This window comes from Perna viridis, chromosome 8 (genome assembly GCF_037379345.1).
Source record: "Perna viridis isolate PV_CMFRI_1.1 ecotype Kerala chromosome 8, ASM3737934v1, whole genome shotgun sequence".
NCBI classification, from domain to species: domain Eukaryota; kingdom Metazoa; phylum Mollusca; class Bivalvia; order Mytilida; family Mytilidae; genus Perna; species Perna viridis.
This window is the reverse complement of record NC_142452.1, coordinates 40,006,592-40,029,897: the sequence shown is the minus strand read 5'-3', so window position 1 is coordinate 40,029,897 and position 23,306 is coordinate 40,006,592. Positions and strand designations below refer to the sequence as shown.

General features: G+C 31.4%; 1 protein-coding gene and 1 long non-coding RNA gene across 6 annotated transcripts in view; one reads left to right on the top strand and one right to left on the bottom strand.

The window, feature by feature from the left end:
* Positions 1-1,749: 1,749 nt before the first annotated feature.
* On the bottom strand, positions 1,750-7,949 carry LOC148610473 (uncharacterized). 2 transcript variants are annotated; one of them, XR_015924645.1, is made up of 3 exons: positions 7,308-7,949; positions 6,739-6,975; positions 1,750-6,453 (listed from the first exon to the last, which is right to left on the bottom strand). It is a non-coding gene; the product is annotated as an uncharacterized LOC148610473 (long non-coding RNA). The 2 variants fall into 2 exon arrangements; XR_015924646.1 differs by lacking the exon at positions 6,739-6,975.
* LOC148610472 (TNF receptor-associated factor 6-like) overlaps positions 3,436-23,306 on the top strand; it is a 43,818-nt gene continuing 23,947 nt past the window's right edge. Inside the window, exon 1 of one of the 4 annotated variants that reach the window (XM_088595476.1) lies at positions 3,436-4,426. The gene's annotated coding sequence lies outside the window, so the exon portion shown is untranslated. Of the gene's footprint in view, positions 4,427-8,193; positions 8,345-19,024; positions 19,045-23,306 lie in introns of those variants that run through there. The other 3 variants (XM_088595473.1, XM_088595474.1, XM_088595477.1) reach the window with 3 other exon arrangements.

Here is a 23,306-nt window from a genome sequence, read left to right as displayed (position 1 = left end):
GTACAAATGTTTTTTTTTCTAACCATTTCAGTGACTCAGAATAAACAAGATATTGACATATCAATGTAAGTTAGAGACTAAATTCAAAATTGTAGGACGTCCATTATCATTGGGATAAAACGTTATGCCATTTTTCAGCATGCGGATGGTCGTCACATTGATAACTCTTGTCCTTAACAGGCAAAAACGTTTTCACATTTTGTTGTATTTCTGCTCATATCAAGTCAGATTTTTTTTTTCAAACAAAATGTGGCACCAACCAATAACTTTGGTTGACTAACTTATTTCATCACTGTTGTGTTTCCTTCAATGATTTTCCTAGATACTTAGTCATAGTGCTGCTGCCGATGAAAATTTACTTTTTGGAACATATGTACAGCATACTGATAATTGCAATATTTCAGATCTTATGCTGACGATGAAAATTTACTTCTTGAAACACGTGTAGAGCATACTGAAAAATTGTTATATTTCAGATCTAATGCTCAGTTTTCTTCTGAGAGACACAGTGTACAGCATACTGAAATTTGTAATATTTAAAAGTGGTGTTTGTGTATGTAGATACGTGTCTAGGAAAACGACACTCTGGATGAACTAAAAATACCCACTTTTCAATTTGAAATGACTGCACCAAGTCATGACCATTGTTGTGGTTTCTAACTTCGCCGTTTTTACCATGTTACTGTCATCTATTATATGGACATTCCTTATGACAATTATTTTTACTATTGCCAAGATTTGATCATTTCAGTACTTTAAATATCACTCTTTATTTGACGATTCTCGCCGTGCAGGTCCGGGTGTTAAAAGAATAGGCCTGCAGCAGCGCTAAGCTTGTCGTAAAAGGCGATTAAATAGTGTTCAGAACCCTAGCCAGGGGCTAGGGCGCTCTACCCACAGAGCAACTGGGATGTGTGCCCCAGGTTGTGGAATGGAGTACCCCTGGCGTGTTACATGCTGGGGTTGTCAGGCTATAATACGGAAAACCTGACCGCAAACCATAGTGGTGCACCGTGTTGGGAAAGATGCCACGTTCATCGCACGTTAAAAAACCCTACTGTGGTATTTTCCCAGAGTAAGAACCATAGAGCTCCGCCACAGGAGGCTAAATTGCCCGACCCTACCCACCTCTCCCTACTTCCAGTGGCAATCAAAATTTGTCGACCCCTTTGTCCTTGTGTTCATTTCATCATCATTTCATGTTCATTTTATCATCAATTTCATGTTCATCGTCTGAATATAGCTGAAATATTGCTGCTCGGACGTTAAACCCCAACAAACAAACAAATCATTTGACGATTCTGTATTTTGCTCATTTTTTTGGAATTTGATATGACGATATTTGAACTTACATTTACTGTCATTAATTAATTATTTTTTTCTTCATTTGTAACTATCGAAAGCAAATATGGGGGACTGATGAATTTGTGTTGTGTCTGTCTTTTTCCAGTTTTCATTCCTCGTGTATTTCATGAAAGAGTAATCAAGGGAACCAAGGTTATAGCGGTATTCAAAAGAATGCAATCCAGTGACAAAGACCAGACATAGAAAACAGACATACACAACAAAGAACACAAAGTAACTAAACTCATACACACAAAGCAACAAAAGCAAATGAGCAACTCGGATTCCACTAAAAACTGGGAGCATGGACCAGGTGCACCGGTAGGGTACAACATGATTCGTGATTTTCGAAACATAGCTTTATTTTTGTTTTTATAGTTGAATACATGAATAACAAACATGTGGTAAGATATTAAAATCTTTATTTAAAAAAATATAAAAATGGAAAAATTAATGTAACCCATTCTAATGTGGATCAGTTTCATAATTGACAAACTAACTTATAGTCACATCCATAAAAAAATAATCGAGTATGCTTTTGCAGTTTATTTTAGCCGGTAGTAATTTCAATAATCAAACTGAATAGTTTATTTTGAAATAAATAATATTTGCTATAAAAAATCGGAATGATGCCATAATTTTATAAAAGTAAATGACGAATTATAATTATGGATGACCCCTAGAGACTGACCGTTCATTGCTTGTATTGCTTGCGGTATAATCTCTGGGTGAGGGGCTTTGCTTCATTTTACGATATTTGTTGTTTTGGATAATATTTTCATAAATTTAATTTTTTGATCTCGATGTTTCTATGTTGCTGGTTTTTTAAGCTGCTGATGACTGGGTAAAAAATAAACAATACATGCCGAGGTAAGAAATTTCTTACTTCGGACAGGCGCAAAAAATGCGGCGAGGTTAACGTACTTTGGCTTGGTCATAACCCTTCCCTTTTAGATTTGGCCACATTGAAAAAAAATATTACACAGTTGAACACACCTAAAAATCAGTTCAAAAAGTACATTTTCTAACGTGATCAGCATACCTAAACTTGCAAAATATTAAAATAAGATTTGCATGTGTATTGCAATACCAAAATTTATTTACTTTAACCTTTTTAAACATTTAACCTGTAATTTTACAACTTTATTGTAAATTACTTTGTCAAGTCAGGGACGGAAACATTAAAATATTCTTAAAATCGAATGAAATTATTATTTTCTGTTATGAATCAAGACATAATCTAAACTTTTGACAAGTGAAAAACAACAGCAACAACATACACCATCTGATATTTTATCGTTTGAATTACCAAAATTTTCTCATATATATTCGAACCACAAAAGAAATATTTCTCCAGAAAATAATACATTAAATATGAAATGCTCAGTGAGAACACAAATATAAACACGCCCCTGTATTTTGTTAACCAATAGAGAAATAAATAAATGAATAAATAAATAAATAAATAAAAAAATAAAATGTAAGCAGCGTTTAATATTGCATAAAATAAATATCCATTTGACAAAAATTCAAAACTGTTACAAATAAAAAAAACAATGAGTGATAAAACAGAATTAAATATAGAAGGGAATGGGATAAAACATTTTAAATAAAAAAAAAGTTATAGCGCTGTAAATACATAATGAAATATGAATTGTCTATTTTACTGAAAATTTTCCTAAAATATTAAAATATCAATTGTTTGCTTTTGCACTAATAATTGGAAATAAAATATCACGAAATATATTAAAGCATAAAATGAAATATCTTCTTTTCCTGCGACATATATTGAAACACGTCTTAGTTTACATTTAGTTTTATCCTCAATGTTCATTGTGCAAAAAAAGCTTTTACTCATAATTAAAATATTATTTTATGATCACTTTTTATAGCAATGATTATTACTTAAAAGTTGTTTGCGATATATTTGTCGTACATTGCAAAACGTTCAATATAGTACAAGACCACAAATCTGTAATAAAGTCAGGACATAAAACAATAATAATAATAACAACAAGCAAATAAACAAACAAATCCAAAAAAAAAAAAAAAAAAAAAAAAAAAAAAAAAAAAAAATATTAAATTGATATCAAAATGTTTAAGTAAAATAAGGATGCTCGCCTTTTTAGTCAAATTAAACTGTAACGAAACCCATTTTTATAGAACCGTGTGTTCTTTTCATTTTATACGAAATACGAAATTTGCAAGTCTTCGACGCACAAATTCATTTAAGGTGTAATGCAAAAAAAGATTATCACTTTTTAACGCTTATGACCTTGGCTATTGGAATGTATTTTTTCAAAGCATTGACCCAACCATTTTAGGGTTCAAAGTTTAAGATGGGGATAGTTTTGGGGCAAGTGTCATGACGTCAATGTTTATTTATATACAGGGTTTGATTGGCAGTCCCGTCATAATTTCAACGGGATAAAGATTTACTACGAAGTTGAGAGCATGGAAAGTGATTCCAAACAGGAGTGTTGACTTCGGAAACTAAAATTGGTTATCTCAATCATGCATATCGAAAGCATGCCTGGATACGTTGACCATGTTTACAGTCCGACATTTTTGTTTTTAACGACATTTTTATTTGATTGGGATCTCGATAATATTTTCGGCCGACCAACAGGAAATTCATTGGCATTAGGTCTAGAGTTGGGATTTGGATTTATATGGATAGCGGGTATGTGAAGGGCGTTTCCTAAAAAGCCAAATCTCTGTGGAAGTTACCTGTCCAGAAATTGTAGAGAGCTGGCAAGGAATAAGAAACGAATATTAGATTCAAAAATGTTTTGTCAAATGGATGCAGCAGGAAATTACAGCAACCACATAACATGTAAATTAGGAATGGATCTTATGTTACTGGGTGCTGTCAATCTCTGTGATGTGAATTAATTTTGCATTGCTGGTTTCAACCTTTATTTCGGTTAGGCACCTGAATTCAACAACACCAATCATCGCCATGCATAGCGAATGTAATAACACAAGTTTACAAATGGTTCACAAGATGGCTAATAAAAACAAACAACGGAAAGAAGTATTTGGGACTTGGAAGACATGTCACAACATGTACCTAGTACATGTAAGTTAGTTCTTTTTTTATAAAATGTATACAAATAGAGGAAAAAAGGTCAACATAATGAGAACTTTGGTAGATACCGATGCCAACGTGTGTTTGTGTTTTTGTATTGACTTTCAGTATGTATCATGCAATTAAGAACTATTTTCCAATGTGCTTTGGAAGGCTCACTTTTAAAAAATGTGACAAAAATAAGTTAGGCGTATAATTAGAAAACTTGAAATTATACATTTCTGTTTATATGAAATCATATACACTTACTTTGTATATCTAACAAACAGAAAATACCATATGAAATACAAGTACCTTAGACTTTATTTTATATGTCACATTTCCTTTTTGTATTTCAGTCGTTCAGTTGACTTAAGCATATGGTGTCTAATCTAAATTAGATAATTAAAATTAACATTTGAAAAAAAAATTATATTTGCTTGTTTCATAATTTCATTCTAACCGACCACAGAAAGGCAAGTAATGTTAACATAAGAATTTGTTTTCCAATTTTGGAATAGATAGACTAACAATACTACTTATATAAGTAATGAAAATCTTCTTAGGTCTGGTATTCTTAAGGAACCATTTGATTTCTAAGGGGGATATGATAAAACTTTGAGTCCAGGATTTTTTTTTTCGTAGTTTCTTACCATACTTTTTTATGTTTTTATACTAGCCTGTCCTGAATTTTAGAAAAAAAATTAGATCCTGACTTTTTTCTACTGACTTGAATCCTGCATATTTATTTTACCCTATTATTCATCCTGAATTTTTAACCATACATCAACGTCCTGCCTTTTTATTTCAAACTTTGATCCTAGCCCTCCGCCCCTAAAGATTAAATGGTTGCGACATGAAGTATATAGATCAGTCATTTGTTCTTAATGGTAACCATAGATGTGCTTAGGTTATGGAAGGGCGAGTAGAGGTGGGCAAACACTAGTCTTGACCCTAAAATTGTTGGGATTTGGACCGTTGGTTTTAAACAAGATAAATTGTTTATTTACTACAATTAATATAAAGTCGAGAGAAGAAAAACAACCAAGAAAACAAACAAACAAACAAACAAACAAATACACACAAAAAATATGTAGTTCAACATATGAAAAAGCGAACTCATAAAAAAAATATGAATCTGAATCAACCGAGTGATGTCAGAAAAGGCTAAAATTTAGATATCAAATATCATAGTATTGAATTGTGGTGTATGGGCATTTCAAGTACTGTAATACTGTAATCCTGGTCATTAAGGGGATATGTTGCATATTCAGGAAGAATTGTGAAATGCTTTTTTTTGTTTTTTTTTTTTGGGGGGGGATGATTTCATGTGTTTAATGAAATAAGGGTATAAAAGCAGAGATGCCACTTGACTTCTGAAAGACTGCTTTCTGATTCTAAGGTCAGGCATTTTAACTTTTTCTATGTTTTTTTTTACCTTTTGATATTCAGGACAACTAATGTCAACAGATACAAGTGCAAATATATTCCAATCATGTATATAGTTTTTTCTTTTAACATTGGCTTCTTTTGGCTACTCGTGAAGAAAAAAAGTACTCAATTTAAAATCCAAAGTGAGGGGAAAAGGGACCTTTTATAAGTAACTGGGAATGTAAAAAAACTGGATCAATTTGTCAAGAAAATGGTTTACAGTAAATTTTTCCTTGAACAGTAAAGGACTTTACTTCATTGAAATAATATATTTAAAAAATACTTACATGCACTTACGTAGGAAAGAATAATGTATCCGAAGTAATTTGTCCATGTAGCCTGTTTCTAATGATGATATCGTTAATATTTCATAAATCCGAAATCTTTCAATGAAGACAATTGTTATTGTCAATTGCTGACTCTGTATTCTATGTAAATGTGAATTCACTTCAGCGTTTGTCAATTTGGATCAATAATTCTTTTTCTGTCGTTACGGTTTTCCTTCTTCTTACATATCCACCCATCAACATCCTCTGAACTTGGCCGGCTACTTTTCAACCGCTGAATACGCGGTGAAATTTCTCAAGATTATTCTGTCCTGGTTTTTCCTGTAAAACAGTTTGCAATAGTAAGAGAAAACAATGCAACTGGTAGGGTGAGGACAATGTGTTTGTAATTATATGTTCACAGAAAAGGTCGGACGGGCGGCCGGACGAACTTCCAATGCATGATTTTAGGCTCATGTATACACGAAAAGTCCGTCTATGACTCAATGGGATTTAGTGGTCCAAGTATAAGTAGAACGGCTTATAAGGGACTGACGGACGATCAAACAAAATTACATGACTTTATTCAAATAATTTATTCTAACTCTATATTAATCTCAATCTAACCTGGGGATTTTTTGGCGAGCGATTAGCCTATCACAACAGTCAGAGCAGATGATTTAAATGTTTACATGTATTTGAACTTATTAAACCAGGAACAATTTATAGGGTATCAATGAATTGATTAGCTGTATATAGAGTAGTAAATGCATCAAATCTGCCAATTAAGTCGCTGTGTATAATAAAACTTGCTACCCCAGGCGCGGATCCAAGGACGGACGTGCCGGACGTACACCTCCCTCCCTAAAATAATAAAAAAAATAATCTTTTTTTGATTTTTCACAATTTTTTATAATTCTATTTACGCCCCCCTCCCCCAACCTGAGATCCTGTATCCGCCCCTGTACCCTATGCCACGTATACGTATGAAACAGGAAGATGGACAGAAAGAAAAATGCACGAAGTAGTAATTCTCAGTTCGACAAATAAATTAACGATATAAATAATTAAAATATGTTAAATTAATAAATAAAATGTATCTTAGACTAATAAGGAATATGAAAGTGTATTACTATTATTTCAGATAATTTTTAAAAATATTTGATTCTTCATACAAAATAAGGAGTTAAACCCACCTGAGATAAACAGCCTGCTCACTAAATTGAAACACAAATATGAAAGGCAATTCAAGAAAATTATTCAAATTTGGGGAACTTTCAATATCAGTGACCCGGATGTGTGGCATTGGGCTGGAGTTATAAAAACACGTCCTGGTAGATTTTAAGCATCAATGGTCTATTATAGACCAATAAAATTTAATGTTTAAAACGGTCTCCTTTTTATACCTGTCCACGTAAACGTCATGCAAAATAGAATTATTTCATATATATTTATAAAACATTTAGACACGACCAGAAACTTTATCCGCTTGAAAAAAGTGCGTTAACTTGTAAAATCTTGAAAAAAAACTTAAATAAATTGTGACAATACTTGAAAATCTAGAGAATCTATATCAAAATATTCATGAGCGGATTAGGAGATTTTGAAAGAATGTCCAGAAAAAAAAATATGGGTGGTTCCAGACTATATATTTGACCCATTTCCCCAAAATTTTAATTTCATAAAAGTTTATAAAAAATCACGTTAAAGGATGGGTTCCAGACGCTGGATCAGCCACCTCAACCCTCGGACCCGATACTGAAATTTAAAAATTGGCACTCATTGAAATAACTATTCAAATAGGAAATATATTTTTTAACTACTGATATCCGTCGGAATTCGTGATAGACCTTGTTATGTACATACCTATTGGGCCATCCACACTACCATCCTACATGCTTTTTAGAAAAAAATGAGAAAAATAATTCAGTGCGCATTGACCCGAAAATAGATTTTACCATAAACGCAAAAATATATATTTTGAAAACTATATAAAAGATACGACAATATATGAATGGTTAACACATTTTTCAACACGGCAGATGGATAATTTATTTGTGTGATATTTACCGAATTCGATACGTCTCCTTTCCGATGAGTTTTTGATACTATATTTTGGGAAAACCCCTATAAAAATTATTTTATTATAGGTGTTTTTGTTGGTATCAAGCAGGAAGTAGCCTTTAAAAGCCAATATTCCAAGTACATCGAGGAGAAAATTTCCAAAATCAAGGTGAGGCATTTTAATTTTGTCATACCGCATTCATCTGAAGATAATATTATTTACCACTAATCTTAACACTGGTTTTTGTAGAATTTGCCCAACGATGAGCTGAATGAAGTGTTCATTTCGATCATTGTGCTTGTTTCTGATTTTTCCCTATGGATATGTGAAATCATGTGTAACATAAATAAAACAATGTGTAACACAAATAAAATAGGATGGGCTCAGTGTGCAAATAGGCATATTTTCTTGGATATGCTTCAGATGATCAGCAAAGACAGCATGCAAAATTCAAATAATTCCAAAATTTTTGCCATTTTGTATATATATTATACGTCAAATGAAATGTCTTGTACAAGTCAGTTCATTTTGATGGGCCAGTTGATAAATAACTTAACACAGGGCCCAGTCTGAAGTATTAGCATGTTGATTACATGCATTGATTATGGAGTTTTTGTGGGGCTAAATCAGTTATTGTAATTGTGTTTGAACCATTAAATATTTAGTATTTACATGTAGTATTGTTTATCAAGATGCCCATAAAAAATTCTTTTGAAATAAACAAATTCAAGATCATAGGTACATGAAAATTGACTTCGTTAGCTCTCAGTAAAAATTCAGAACTCAAAAACTGCAGTCAGTAAATATCCAGAACTATAAACTTAGAGTCACACCCTTCACTTTTTTTCGGAAAATTTGTAAATTATGTTAATTTCATGCAAAATTTCGGAAAAAACTAAATATACAAAATTTCTGGTTCTGCCCTTGATTTGTGTGTACATTTTGTATGTTGATCTAAAGTAATCAAAATAAAATCAAGAAAGTGTAATTTTAAAGCATATTAGTCATATTTTACAAATGCATATTTATGTACATTTAATAGATTACAATTGTGTGAGTATTCTTAGATATAAACTTACATGTACATATATACATGTATATGAAAATTTCATACTTAATTTGCTTAGTTGATCTTTACAAGTTTGTCACAAAAAACTTAGTTTTTATACGGCAATAAATTAGAATTGATATTAATTAGAGTCTTTGTGGTTGAATTCACAGCCTACGTGTAGCTGAATTTTTAGCTATACGAGAAGTAACAATAAAAAACACAGTAAATTCCAAATACGTTAAAACTTGTAGATAAAATATATATAAAATGTACATACATTAGTACTTGTATGCAAATGTACATTGTTTGTAGAATCTTCAATTAGTTCTTTCTCCATTCAGGCTCACAGGAGCCTCTTGTTGATAACCAATTATCAGTGTACACTTGTATACAAGTACATTGCATAGTGTACAATGTATATTCTTATATATACATATACAGGTTACCATAAAAACTGCCATTTAAACAGGATAATGGAAGTTTTTTTTTGTAGACATAAATTTATGCTTTCTTTTTCTGTGAACTTCCTGGTTAGGTAGACAGATTTAGAGTTGTAGATGAAAGGTCTGTCTTAAAATCAGGTAGAAGCTTATGATAAGTGCAAGTGATTTACACATATCTTAATCCCAAATATCTTTTGATTGGAAACCCTTCAGTAGGCCTCATAGAAGCTGTATTTTACATAAGAGTGCAAATGAAAGTTGGTCACTGGAGATATTAACACTTAAAGTTTGGTTACACTCTACCATAGAAAAGTATAGGAAAATTTCCCACAAGAATTTTTACACTTTAACCAGTCAAAAAACTATTCAGGATATATGGCAAACCAAAGGATATGAATATAGGAAGATTTGTTTTTAGGACATAATAAATGTTTTTGAACAGTTTCATTGATTATTTTGAAATGTGATAATCACCTTTACTTGATTTTTAGACAGACTCACACTTAAATATCCATGTTATAAAACTAGGAGGCATGTCATATTCCTCCAATTTTGTCTTTCATATGAATTTTAAATGTCTGAACATCATGTTTAATCAGGCCAAAAGATAATATGTGTGTTTCCTATTGCACCTTTGAAAAAAAATAGGATAAGTACATGTAGGTAGGGATTTCTCTATTTTTCCTTTACTATGGGAGAAACATTCTGACTTTAACAGTGCTTATTATTAATGACCCAAAAGAACAACAACTTTAAGGTGTACTACTATTTTTAGCTAAAAAATAGGTATGGTTAAAGAAACAAAAAAATTATTTAGTTTGTCCTATTTTTGTGTTTCCTATTACCATGAGGCATGGGGTAATGCTAATGTGTAATGATAATGCATTGCAATGCATTACATTTTTCAAGTAATTCTATGTAATATATAATGCAGTAAATTTTGCATTACATATAATGGGAATTCAATGCATTACATTTTTCAAGTAATTCTATGTAATGCATTATGCAGCAAATTTTGCATTACATTTACAACGTAATGGTAATTCAATACATCATTATCACAAAAAATGCATGTAATTCATGAATTACAAATGAATTTCAATTACATTGCATTACTTTTACTTACTGTACAAAGAAGGAAAAAAATCAAGCTTTGACAATTGGAATGGAAATAGGCTTTTAATGGTTGTATTTGTACATGCACACTTATTACTACATGTATGTTTGTTTTGTAAACATGAATGCAATCTATGTTTAGGTTTATTGAACAGTGATAGAATTTAAGGGGAAATATTTGCTAAATACAAGTTGAAATTCAATTTTACTAGTAGAAATTATTTCCACTTGCTATAATTTCTTAGTAGAATTCTATATGTTATATAGGTAAAATTCAGAAATTACCCCAAAAACTTAAATTCAGCCACTATAAATTTTCAGTACTTGCTAGATTTAGCTAGTGGAAAAAAATCTGAAATTCAATCCCTGGAAGTTACACCAAACATGTAAATATCAGTATAAATCTCCAAAATACCGAATCATAATACACATGTACCCATAAGACCAATTCATATAGGCAAATAAACCAAACAAGTACTAACTTTAAAAAAAGATAGCAGACACAGTAAAGTTTTCTTCTTTTTGTTTCTTAGTTTCTACATTTCTTTCAAGAAAATAACACATGGCATGCAATTAATTACAAGTTTCAATACATTTTTTCAAATGCCACTAATTTATCAGTGTTTGGCCAATCGGTAAACAGAATTGCGATCAGGTGACTTGCATTTCCATAAAAGAGCGTCCTTAAGTTCAAAGAGTAAAAAGTGAAACTATACCGACTGCGGTCAGAAAAATTTACATTTAGTGTGAGTAAATTTTTAGTACTTGCTAAATTTAGCTAGTGGAAAAAATTTTGAAATTCGATCCCTGATTAAAAGCAGTCACACAGATGTTGCCCCTTTATTTTTCTTCATTCAAGTAACAGTACAAAAGATGTTTGAAGTATTACTGTACACATACATGTACATGTATCTTAGTCACTCTGACTCAGTATTAGTACAGTGTATTTTGTTTATTCTTATAAACAAAACACTTCTCTTATGGAGGAAGACTTAGGATAAAGGAAATGACTCTTGAAATCAGTGATATATTTGTATTATATTCAATTCCACCAAAGCTTATCAAGCTTCCATTTGAAACAGAATGAAATCAGTCCAAGTTACTTTGATTCTTACATGAGATTTATGTAAAATGTGCAAACATTCACATGCTTTGTAAAAGTTGTGTCCTTTCCCCTAGGTCTACCTCCGTAATACTTTCACATGATTTGTAAGAGTTGTGTCCCTTACACTTGGTTTACTCCTAAAAAGGGGATCTGTCAAGTTGGTTAATAGATGAGTTACTTTTTAGTCTTAGATTTCTATATAATACAAGTTGAAAGAAAATTAGTGTGGTCCAGTTTGCCATACAAGCCAGAAAGAGTGGTGTACCATGGTGTACCATGGCCCAAACAAAATGTTAATAAACAAAGATAGTATTAAATTGTCTGTCAGGACAATTTTTGTCAGACTGACAGCTCTCAGTTACTGTATAACTTAAAATCTACTAACTTTGCGCCTAAACATTTTGCTGACATGATACATGATGAAATAGTCTTTCAATTTGATCAATTGTATAATTGTTCAACAAATGTTCAATGTTTATTGTAATATCATTAATACACACTGTAGGTATCTTGACATGTACATACATGTACATGTTAGTCCGAAAAGTTCTCCTGAGGCCATCAGAGTGTAGCACTATGCTATGAGAGAGTTTATTTTAGCACTAATTTTTAGCAAGAATTCTCTTTGGTCATTAAGCTGAAATTTTTGGAAAAAGTAGAAAGAGATGTGCTACATGTATGCTGGTATGCACTCTGCTACTGTAAACATTTTTATTTTCACGGTTGCTAATTTTCGTGGATTCTGTCAAGTGAACATATTTGTGGGTATCAATTTTTGTGATTTCAAAAAATAATAAGCATATATAGTGTTAAAAATCAATTTTGTGGGTACTTTTTTTCACATTTTTCTGTCCACTGAGAAAATAGAGAAATTTAGTACACCACGAAAATTAATACTTTCACATATTTCAAAGTCATAGGGAGAATAATGTGAACCATATATTATCAGGTGTCAAGTTTTTTTGTCAAAGAAGACTATATCATTAGGTTTTCCTTTAGTCTGTCAATCAGTTGTCCAGACTATTAATGGAAGTAATTTAAGATATTTGTTTTTTACAGCGCATAAAATAATGATGTTCATGGGATAAAGTTTGATCTTCCTCTTTTTAAATGACAAAGACCTGATGAACTGCCTGGACAGATGACATGGAGATTTAATATTTCTATCAAACACATATTCAAATAGAATGATAGACAGTTATAATCACCTTCTCAGTTGTCCAGTGAAATATTCAAGGACATGTTGTGGGTGATTTAATGAACATCATTATTGTATGCTCTGTAAAGTGTTACCAATTAAGTTTAAATTTCAATGTTTAAAATATTAACAGAGTTATTGGAGTGTGACTGCAATTAAAAAAATGATGATATAACACTTGGTATGAGATACATACATTTATATTTTAAACCAATTAAATCAGATGTTTCTGTAGATGAGTTGCTGGTCAAGTTTAACTGTAGTATACTGTGGTAGGCTTCGATACTTATTGGACTTAATACAGGACTTTGAACTTAGACTTTTTTTTATTAATTCTTTGGTTGACAGTTCATTGGTAGATCCAGAGGTAGGGGGTTGGAACCCTACCTTTTATTAGCTCACCTGGCTGTGTGAGCTACATGTATTGCCATCACTTGGCGTCCGTCTTTGTCGTTAACGTTGTCGTCATTAACAATTTCTTCAAACGTCTTCTCCTCTGAAACTACACCATAGATTTGCATGAAACTTATAATGACTGTTCCTTAGAGTATCCTGCACAAAATGACCTTTTGGATTTTTCATCGGTTGAAAAACATGGCCGCCATTACTACAAATAGAACACAGTGGTTAGACAGCAGATTTTTGCATATATCTTCAAAACTGTTAGGTTTAGCCAACTTCTGACATGAGTAAAGGTATTCAGCATGATGAGATCTATCTGTAGTCAAATTTTGGTGAAAATCTGTTGACCCATGTTGGAGTTATTGCCCTTTTTGGAAATTTTTTTGCTGTTTTTGATGTTATTACTTTTGAAAATCTTCTTCTCAAAAAACCACAATACAGAATTCAATGAAAGTTGGTATTTTTGTTTTTTAAGGGTGTATACATGTATATGTTTGTTAGGGTATCCTTAACAAAATGACCGTTTGGATTTTTGATTGATTCAAAAACGTGGAAGCCATTACTAAAAATAAAACATAGGGGTCAGACAGCAGAATTTTGCATATATCTCCAAAACCGTTAGGTTTAGCTAATTCTGACACAATATAAAAGTTTTCAGCATGATGAGATCTATCTGTGTTAAAATTTTGGGGAAAATTTGTTGACCCATGTTGGAGTTATTGCTCTTTTTGGGCAAATTTACTGTTTATGATTTTATTACTTTCAAAAATATTCTCCTCAGAAACTACTATTCAGAATTCAATGAAAGTTGGTATTTTTGTTTTTAAGGGTATTTTTAACAAAATGACTGTTTGGATTTTTTGATTGGTTAAAAAACATTGCCACCTTTACTAAAAATAGAACATAGTTGTCATACACTTTCATGATACAGTAGTTTTCTGTATATATCTCCAAAACCGTTTGGTTTGGCCAATATCTTTCAACTGCTGAAATATCCTTATTATAAGGCCTACGAAAGTCTCCAGGGATCAAAGTTGTCAGAAGGCTCCATTGAAGGGTTATTGCACTTGAGAGGTGAAAAATGACTTTTCCTTCTTACAGTTTTCAGCCTATATCTTGAAAACTGTGATAGAGAGAATGAAAATTTCAATTGCTGAAATGATTCTTATTAAAAGGCCTACTAAAGTCTTCAGGGATCAAAGTTGTCAGACGACTCTATATAAGAGTTATTGCCCTTGAAAGGCAAAAAATTACGTTTTTTTGCAGTTTTCAATCAATATCTTGAAAACTATTATAGATAGAATGAAACTTTTGATTGATGAAATGATCCTCATGATAAGTCCTACCAAAGTCTTGATGGAGTCAAAATTGTCGGACAACTTTTTGTTTGAGTTATTGCCCTTGAAAGGCAAAAATTTAACCAGGTGAGCGATTCAGGCTCCTTGGAGCCTCTTGTTTGAAAATTTGTCATTTTCATGTGTATAATTTACAAAAAATTGCATATAATGTCCTAGCATTATTATTTTTCTGAGGAGCTTCAGCTGGCACTCCTCCTTTTCAAAATGACTGGATCCGGCCCTGTAGTTGTTCAGACTCTGTCTATAGTTAGAGGTTTGTGCTCATTATGTTCTTTCCTACTTCTGTATATTTTTAGGCACCTGTCTGTCTGTCTGTCTTCAGAATACCTCACTGTCTTTTGTTGAGGTTAATGTGCAGTACTATTCAGACTTTTGGAAAAACAGATATTTATCGAGACCTTAGAGCGAGGTGAATATCTGCAGTTTTCCAAAAGGTAAATCACACTCACATTACTGACACAGAAGACAGTAATTATTTTGTTCTATTATCCCATCAAAAGTTGAAGATGTTAAAATTTTAATTTTTTTTAAATTTAAAAATATAATAAACCAATAATATTCATAAAGAAATTACGCTTTTCTTGAAATATTTCTACTATTAGTATTTATAAAATGATCCAAAAATCACAGTTTGTCCCTGCTTTTTTGGTTCCCAATTGATTACATTTTTGTGTAAGCTGAAAGGTACATTTGTATACCCACATTAATACATATATTTATCTCATTTTTCGTTAGGAGAACTTTGGGGATCCATTAGTAAATTTATAGATCTGCCAGTAACATACAGGTGCACCATAGCATGATGTTCATTTTCTTATCATTAATTTAATAAACTGTAGAAGGAGTGACTTGCTTAAATGTGTAAAATTGATTTGTAATAGATTTAAGTGCCAATCCATACACTGCCAATGGTAATGGTTATTCATGGTGCAGATAAACCCACTGAACAAATAATGCTTCTTCCATCTAAATATAGTACTGTCAGCATTTTACAGACCTGTATTTTTGAGAAAATCATGCATTCATCTCCCACTTATATGATCCTAAATGAAATACCATACACATGATACTCTTCCAAAGTTCCACTATATACATTTGTACATGTAATTTTTATTTCAAAAGTGCAAAAACAGAATGACAAACTTAGACTGATAATCTACTCTGTATAATTTTTTCCTGAATAAGAAATAAAAATGAATTTTGTGAGCTTGCATAAATCACCTCTTGTCTCATTTAGAATACCCATTATTTTAATAGGAGTTATTGCCCTTTGTATGAAGACAACATAATTGAATGACTGTCACACTTGTTCTAACACATTCAATTAACAGACAGGAGAAGAAGGTCATGTTGTGATTATAAATTATCTTCCTGGTTTCAATCAATTTCAATACACTTTGGCCTTCTTGTTAAAAAAGGGGAGGCATAAATTTGACTTTAATTGGATGTTTCTGATGGCTAAACATTGGAATACATATATTGCATTGTAATATGGGATGAATGTTTTATTATTGACAAAAAAAATCCAAGTGAATAGAATCCAAGTTGGTTTAAGTGTCAGTCCCTGTAAGAATCAGGCAGTGGATGAAACATGGTATAAAAAAAAAACATTTTGATAGTATAATTTGACTATTTGCACCATCAGAATCAAGGAAAACAGACAAGATTTTCCATATCATGCTGGACCATTGAGTTACAATTTCATTGAAATGCATTTAAAATGAACATTTCAAAGGCAGATAACTCTGTCAAAAACCTCATTTTTCTAACATTCTATTGAAAAATTTCTGAGCAAAGTCAGTGATGCAGATATTAAATAGTTTTATTTTCAAATAGAGAAAGTATCCTTGAATAATATTACAATGTTGGTGTTTTTGACATGCATGTTTCTGATTTTTCCCATTTATTTTGCCTGATTCTTACAAACACTTGCACTTAACATCTTATGAACGTGTAAAATGGAGACCTGCTTATATCAAATCCTTTTTAGACTGTAAAATTTGTCTAGTTTTGCTGGGTGTTTCAGTCTACATACATGTACATGTAGGTCCAAACTTCATTTAAACTGCATTATATGTAAAGTCTAAAAAATGTCTGGTTAAGAAAGGTTTTGCTTTATTCAGGGTTTGTTTTAGACAGCTTTTGCCGTTTACATATGAACTCTCAACAATAATCCCAAAATTCTGTAAAACCTTGATTTTTTGGGGCACATCTTTCATTTATGTTCTATACATGTACAAATATACATGTATTTCATGTTTGAGCATTTTTTTTACCTTTGGCATTTGATAATTTAATGACTACTACATGTAGTATTTGTGATACATGTAGTTCTTTTTATCACTCCAGACATGAATCATAAATGCAGCAAAAATATTCACTGTAGCTGCTGTGACACCTTTCTGGTTTATGCCAGTACATTAAAACATACCGGTACATGTTAAGTTATCTTAGCCTTCGTTGTAAATGTAAGAATCATGCAAAATCTGAAAAATGTGATACACCCCAAAAAAAGGCTACACATTTTTATTTTTGTAATTAAGTTGTTTTATGGGTCAATATTGTGAAATGTGTAATTAATCATTTATATCTTAATGCTCTTAGGAGATTATCAACATTGAAAATCCAATAGATTCTATTGTATTTGAGTGTTATTTACAGAATTATCTCCCTTAATTTTAAAATCTACAGTGCATCCTGTATAATTTTATCTCCTATGAACATGGGTTATATGAAAAACCAAATGTTACTTTTTGTTTACTATGACATTTTAAACAAAATATCAAAAATAAAAATATGTAGGCTTTCCACCCATGAATCACATTTTGCATGATACTTACAAAGATTGCTACTTAATTATACATGCAGTTAAAATCTATGAGGGGATTGTTTGTGATTATTTTGAAATTTAATGATTCAAGCTGATATTTTGTGGAATTCAGTTATCATTTTTTGTGAAGTCTGAACATTAAACTAGACATATACAATGTATTTACAATATTTCATTCAGAATTATTTAGCATGCATGTAAAAAAAGTGTATTAGATGCTCATGGAGAATGAGTTTTGAAGTTGACTTCATGTGCGCAAATTTCCATAAGTTGATTTTTTGTGTAAAAGTAAAATTTTTGTAGCATTAGCTACTGCATCAATTCTAAACCTATTCCCTTGTACATACATGTGCATCCTACAGTGTTTCAAAAACCTGTACATGTATAGTAAAAAATGGTGAGCTTTGTGCAATTTTTAATAAACTTTAGTTAGAATGTAAATACAAGATTATGCTCTAATTTTAAAAATATGGAAATATTTTATGAGCAGTGCTATTCATTTATATATGTTGGAAGCTCCCTGTAAAGTACATGTATTTTTAATTGATGGGGACAATTCATGTATTATCTGTATGGAAGGCAAACGTCAGGCCAAAATTAAAATTTTATTTGTTTCCCCTTACCCTACCTACCCATCTACGCAATTTTATTGCCATTCTCTGACAAGATTTTTTTTTCAAGTATCAAAGCAACATTTTTCACTTCTTAGATCATAGATTTTACAGAATCATAAGAATTTTTAAAATTATTCACTACCTACATGTTCATGTATCTACCCAAAGCTAGGGTCAGGTACAGGCAAACAAATATTATTTTAAGCCTGGCCTCAGTACTTTGAAGGGTGATGGATTTCAAAGTGCTCCTAACCTCATTGAACTGGAATTAGGATATTGGTTAGGTCAGTAAAGATGTCAATTTAAATGAACACTGAGTTCATGCTCTGTTGTTAAAGCTTCAATGGGAAACTCACTGAGCAAAACCTGTGGCCAAATCTAGAGCTATACTGGTTCATAAGGGTCATAAATCTCATGCTACATTGTAAGTATAAGTATATTAGCTAGTGATATCTCATACATGTCCATGTGTATATGTTACAATTACATTGTATGGAAAGATAACTTGAGTGACATAAATATTTACAATTATAAATGTCATTTTTATAAACTTGTTCTTATTAATTACTACATGTTTGTATTGCTTTCAAACTCCAGTGTAATAGATGTAATAAATTGGTTTTGTAACTGTAAGTAGCAATAAAATCACCATAAACTGTTATAGATTTATAACGACCCTTACTTCCTGCATCTAGAATTGCGTCAATATTTGAAAGTATACAGCCAATGGATTACACTTCCTCGTTCAATGGTAGGTAACTTTACTATGTATTGTAATCCAATAATATCATTCCATTGTATTTGGGTATGGTTGGCCAAATATTTTGGCAATTTAAAATTGTATGGTATGAAACTGGTTTAGATTGTAATGGTGTCATAATTTAATGTCAATGTCAATTCAGTAGCCATATTTTTATTTAGAAATGCTAATATTAAAATGCTGTATAAATCCTTGATGTTCTAGACTCTGTTGGAATTTTTTATACTGATTAAAAAAATTGTGCAGTCTCATGATGGCATGGTGTTATCATGAGCATTAAAGATATCATCTGATGTACATTTACATGTATGGTGTCACAGTCTCCACTGTAAACTTTTTGGTCCAGAGGCCCAAACCCATATCTGTGTTAGCGGTCGTAGAGAATTTGCATTAGCCATGCTATTATAAAAATAGACACAAACAAATGCTGTGGCTAATGTCCATTGTATTTGAAAAGGTCATACTCAAAATTTAATTAGCAACATTCAAGCTCATGTAGCATTTGGCCATGTTGCTACCGTCTACCGCTAAGACAGCATATGTTGAAGTTTTTTTTTTTATGGAAGTTACTGGCTAGTTAACAGGGTTTTACCTGGCCATCAGCATTTCACAAGTGTAGGCTCCAGACTTACATATATATAACTGGTTTATCATGTTATTGTTAAAGTCATCTGTAAACAATTGGTATAAGTGCCATTATCAGTTGATCTGTTTGAAATTTAAATAAAGGATTATAAGCAAGATCAGATTGATTTTTGGGGTATGTGGTCAAATCCTCCTTCTAATGAGGAGCCCCTTACTAGCTAAAATAGATTTAGAATGTTTAGGCTACATTTTTCACATTTTTATTTGGTATGTTTTGTGATCTATATATATATATATATGTATAACAATGTTAGAACTGTTAAATTTGCGAATAGTTATATGTATATTCAACTGTAACCCTTGTGTCAATAGACTTTGTTATGAAGTTTTTCCCTTGTCTGTCTGTCTGTTACATTTTTTTCTTGAAAGTTTCCTCTGTAACTACATGTACTTATCACAACCACTAGATATTTTAACACAAGCTTTACATACATACATATAGGTGTGTTATATTGTAGGATTTGATTTGGACATGTGACAACTTCCAGTTTGTTGACCTACCTATAATATTTTTTAACTTGAAATGTGGTGCCAGGAATCACACAGGTGGGCATTAGCTCGCTAATTTGTTGTTAAAAAAAATTAATCTATAATATTAAAAAAAAACCAAAAGGTCTCCATAACAACATTTTAAAAAGATAATAGCTAAACATAACAGTATCTTTATCATATGAACATGTGCATGCAATGCATTTTTTTTTTAATTAACATTGACATCAGCATGGTATGATGATCTGCTGCCATATATGAATTTACAGTATAGGAGAGATTCCCTAACAGTTTGTGTTATTAAGTCAGTTAAGAAACAATGCACAAAATTTCTAGTCCGCTAAGTCTATTAATGGCAACACTGGTACTATTACTACCCTAAGATAATTCTTCTGAGAATATATCTGCTATTTGCATGACAATTGCACTAGATGAGGGTCTCAAAGAAAAAACAATACATTCATAAATGCATTTAAGCTATACTTAGTGGTTGGAATCATTTTAGTTTATTGTATGAGTGATTGGTGCAATTTTTACGAAGATAAATTCTGGAAGAACTGTGTTTTATCTGATAAATGGAAAATTATTTTCAGCTGTCTTTTAAAAAATATATATACTTGTAAGTCTGTACCTGTGGTTGATTTTAAAATTGATCCAGTTAATAATTCAATGATTCTAATTTTGTATTGATAAAGGATATGCTTTAAATCTGAAGTATATGCAGACTTAAAATTAGTAACTATAGATTTTTGAAGGGCAGAGATATGCTCTTGACAAAACAATTTCTATTCAGTATTGAAAGTCTTCCTTGACCCAGCACTTCAGCACTTTGGTTACCTTAAGATAAAAACAGGATAAGGATACAAATATGTCATTCACAAACAAACTGTTTGAAAGAGGAAGAAACAACGTTTATTCAGTTTTCATACTCATGCCCTTGATTAGTTGATTTTTCACCAATAGAAAAATAGGATCAGCAAGAATGGGGAACTTAGATACTATATATGAACGACTGTTATGTTTCCTGTCACTTGATGCATTGTTTCTGAAGTGAAGTTATAATTCCCACTTTTGTACAATGGAAATAGATATGGGAAAATTTGAATTGAAATATACATGTACATGTACAAAATTTTAGGGAATATATTATGGGAAAATAGAACTTTTACTTAAGAAAAAAAGTATGTGTACAATTCAAATTTTCTTAAACAGTGAAACTTACGTGTATCAGTGTAAAAGTTTGTCGAATAGCAGAAAATACTTCGTTCTCAATAGTAACAAATATTGTCTTTTCAAAAATTTAATAAAAAATTGCCAACGTTTCTTTGCATGAATAAATCCCTAAGTTTCAATTTTTGAAAAGCTTAAGAAATTTGCATTTAGTAATGTATGCTGCATTAATATACTGTTCTTGTCATGATAGGATCTCTGAAGTTTTTTATTTGAATAGAACAACTTTGCATTAAGTAGCAGTCTTTATAAAAATCAGACAGGATGTGATTCTGCATAAAATGGACTTGAAAAAAATAGGGTTGCAGGGATGAGGGCACATGTTTTTTTAACCAATAAGGAACATTGGTCTTTTTTTTAAGATTTATGTTTCCATTAAGTCAGAAATATCTTCCTTCATTTTTTTGCTTTTCTTTAATGTTTATATTGTTATTACATACCAGCCAACTTTTGGAAATGATAGTGGCATTACATGTCTTAAACCCAACAAATTCACTTTAATTTCTAAGTCAGCAATGGTTACAGACCACAAAAAAAGGTCTTAGGTTGTCCTTTGGTTCCTGCACTTTTGAGATAAAATTTATATAGATTGATTGTATGAAATTGGCACTTTGCAAGAGATTCTGTTATTGATTCTGTTTGAATTGGTTGATTTTAAATAGGAGATGAATATATGGTTTCTTCAATACACCGATATTTATACAGGACGGACTATTGTTATTTGAAAGTACGGTATATATAGACCAAAAAAGCATTGTTGGTATTTTCTTCATCTTGAATCACTGTACAATGGCAGTGTCTGAATTTTATATGGATTGGTACTTAAGTTTAAGTATTTGTAAGAATCAGGCAAAATGGGAAAAATAGGAAACATGCATATCAAAAACCCTCTGATCTGACAATATAATTTCAATCAAGGATGCTTTAACTATTTGAAAAGACCATTATACTGGCTTTGCTCAGAAATTTTCAATAGTAGGTCATGGACAGAGTTATCTGCCCTTGAAATGTTCATCTTCAGTGTATTTCAATGAAATTATAACTCAGTGGTCCAGCTTGTTATGGAAAATCTTGTCTGTTTTCTTTGATTCTGATGGTGGAAATAGTCAGATATTAAACTATCAAAATGGTGGTTTTTTTCATAATACCATGTTTCACCCACTGCCTAATTCTTACATAGGCTGATACTTAAATGCTCTATGGTTTATAGAATAGATCATACTGTATAAAAATATTACCTTGGGGACTGGGTTTATAAGTTACAGTTCATGTCTCGGTTAAGACATACATTTAAAGGGTACCGGCATTTAACTGTTGACTAGGAAGTTCAGGCTTCATCTTCGTATAGAATATTACCTAAGCTTTTGCCAAGTAGATTTAACTTAATTTTCATGGTTGGTTGTACAAAAAATATTACCAGTAATTCACCTGACTTTGTATGAAATATGACTAAATACATGTACATGTACCAGAGTCCAAACTAGAGCTATCAATGTTGATTTTTAACCAAGCAAGTTAAAAATTCTCTTAAAAGTACATGTACTTGAACAAACAAACCTTATGAGTAAAAATCTGTTCAAATAAAATCCATTTTGAGGTATTATGTTAAAAACTCTAGGTACAAAAATATTTACACTGGGATTAGTTTACATTAAAGGTATGTCTTAGTGATAAACTTGCCTGCAGGGATGTTCTTGGGTCATTATAATGCTATGCCTGTCAGAGCTGTAGCCATACTATATAGCTAAAAATTTTAAAAGCACTTAGCGATAAAATACATAAAGAAGAATGTATATTTGTTTAATAAGTACATTCAGTTTCACAGGTACTTTTTTTAGCCATTGGTGGTTTTCAAACATTTATTTGCATAATCTTGAAAAGTCTCATAT